The 2814-nt window shown below is 44.7% G+C and overlaps 1 pseudogene; it reads right to left on the bottom strand.

The window, feature by feature from the left end:
- Nucleotides 1-383: 383 nt before the first annotated feature.
- LOC133907634 (protein DETOXIFICATION 16-like) lies at nt 384-2814 on the bottom strand (annotated as a pseudogene).

The raw sequence follows: 2814 nt of genomic DNA, 5'->3' as shown, positions 1-2814 counted from the left end.
TAATCCAAATATATATGTAAATAGAATTGGTGCAATTCGTGGTACCACAGTAATCACTAAACTAGAAGAAACTAGAAAAAGAGCAGCTCTAGAAAATTTCCCATACGTATTACTGATATAAACTTTAGAAAAATCGATGCTGCTGGTGATCCATATATAACGATGTAGAATAATAAGAGATAATGCATTTCTATGTAAATTACATTGTACATTTCTATTTAAATTACGATGTTGAGTTATAGGAAGAACACAATTGTTGTTTTTTCATAGTTTGGCGCCTAATTGTGTGGGCTATTAGTCTAGTTATTAAAAAGATGCATGAAGGCACAAAGATTTTTTTTTCCCAATTGTGATCTGGACTTCCAGTCCAAATTACAGGGACTATTTTCTCCTGGTGAAAGTAGTTGACTGGTCTCTACAAAATTACACCTTGACATGATTGCACGCGCGTGCTAAACAAGAGTTTCGGTTTTATAGGATACCCACAAGGCCACAAGTCTCAATTCAAGTGAAGTAAGAGTCGTCGTTTTAATAATGTTAGGAAGAGTTCTTCTCGAAGGTGCACAAGGTTTTCTTCTGGCTACTTTGTCACAAAACATAGCGGTAATCCTGTCATTTTGTTCTTACAGATGAGCTTAGGACCCTTTCCTTGGCCTTCATAACCTGAATTATTTGGAATCACGAAACGTACATTAGTTAATTTGGACGGTAATACATGTCAGCAACAAATAGGTTCATATTTCCTTACTTCATTCTTCCAGTTTGTGCGCAGTGTGACGCACAGGAGCAGCGCTAGTTTACTGATGCTGCCGCACACAATACCAAGCCTAAGGCCCTGTTCAAAATCAAAATAGTTTCAGGCATTGATGATAAGGAGGTTTCAGTAAGGGAACCAACTCACATTTGAGCTACTTGAGTGAAAGAATGCAGTTGAAAATTATGCAGGAGGGAGGTGGAAGAGATACAGTACCATTCCATTCGGATGGAAGACAAATAAAAGCAACGCACCAGTAGGAATGCCCGCTAAGTAAAACAAGATTAACATGGGCGCCGATTTTCTGTTTTCCACATCCTGTGAGTACTCCTGAAAAAAAAAATCAGAAATACTTATCAAATCATATGAGTCTCCAAAATTCAGAAATATGGAATGGAGAAAGGGAATCATATTTACCTGAAAGAGAAGCATTAAGGTCGTCGACGAAGAAGGATATCGCCAGAATAGGAAACATTCTGGCAACGTACAGAACCACTTCCTCCTCGCTGCTGTATGTGTAGCCCCAAATGTTGTGCAGCAGAATCATGATCGTCGCTAGCACGACACCTTCAGACACGGTCATACATATCATAACTCCAACTGCTAGCCTTGTATTTGTAATAACAATAGAGATATTTGCTAAAATGGATGGACGTTTAGTAATCACACTTGTACTTAGTAATTTTCCGCTCATGTGTGATGGTAAAGTTGGGTCTTTGTTGAACCAATTATGGTTGCATGTTTGGTTAAACTATGTAATAAATATCGGCTATATACATCTACGCATGTAAAGGTTAGAATATTTTCATTATTTTGATGAAATAGAACTCCCTCTATCTAAAAAACTGCTAGCGTTGCTGCTTGTGGTTTCCCAGCACCAAGTTCGTTGGAAACGCGTGTGCTAGAGAGGAGAAAACGAGTAGAGAAAAACAATTATAACAAATAAAGGAACTTCCAGAATCTAAAGGATGAGATAGTAACTGTCATTATTTTGTTTGGAGATGAAGCAAACCTTATAGAAGTGCTGAGTCCAAGTGGTACCATGAACAACAGAGAAGCAGTGTTGATGCTGCAAAATCCAGCAATCTTCAGTCAATTAATGACAAGGAAAATAGCAAAAAAAATATGAATAAAGCCTTTGGTCAAGTACCAAATTGATAATACTGAGGTCTCAAGTTTAGGATTTGGCAAAATCCCAGAAAGCAAAACAAGCAGTTCAAACGACCACCACTCCAAGCTGCACAAAAAAAAAAAAGGCAGCGCCAGCCAAAGGCTCAATCTACTATAACCATCCAAATACACGCAAACGTTTCTTCACTGAGAGCTCAAATTGCCATACCAAAGCATCATCGCTGACGACACGGCTAGCTTCGCGAACTCCCGCAATCCAGCAAACGCTTCCGTGGAGAACCCAGTCCACGTCCTCTTACAAGCTTCTGACAGCCTCACGTAGAGAGAAAGAATGGCCAGGTTAGTTGAATACGAGACGGCGCTGCTCAGCGCGGCGCCCTTGCTCCCCATGCCGGCCTTGTACACCAACGTGTAGCACACGAAGACGTGGGTCAGCGCCGTGACGCCTGAGCTCACCATCACGGGCACGACGACGCTCTGCGCCTGCAGGAACCGCGTGTGGCAGATGATAGGCACGAACGCTGCGAGGGACGAGATCAGCCACCGCGCGTACGCGCCGGCCTCCGCAGCTATGTCCGCGTCCTGGCCGATGGCGAGAAGGATCTGCTCGGCGCACGCCCAGACAATAGCGATGGGGACGCAAACCACAGCGAGAACCAGCATGGCACGCTGCTTGTAGACTCCGAGCAGATGGTACTGCCTCGCGCCAAAAGCCTGCCCGCACAGCGTCTCCAGCGCGGCCCCCATGCCGTCTACGAAGCTGAAGCCGGTGACGTTGGAGAGCGACGCCGCCAGGGACTCGCCGGCTAGGGGGAGCTCTCCAAGGTGGCCGACGACATGACGGATACCATCTGGGCGGCGTTCCGCAGGATGAAGCTTGCGACCAGCGGCCCGGCGAGCCGCAGCAGCCTCTTCACCTCTGCCGACAC

This window comes from Phragmites australis, chromosome 24 (assembly GCF_958298935.1).
Source record: "Phragmites australis chromosome 24, lpPhrAust1.1, whole genome shotgun sequence".
In the NCBI taxonomy this organism is placed as follows: Eukaryota; Viridiplantae; Streptophyta; class Magnoliopsida; order Poales; family Poaceae; genus Phragmites; species Phragmites australis.
The sequence above is the reverse complement of the archived record's forward strand: the minus strand, read 5'-3'. Positions and strand labels throughout refer to the sequence as shown.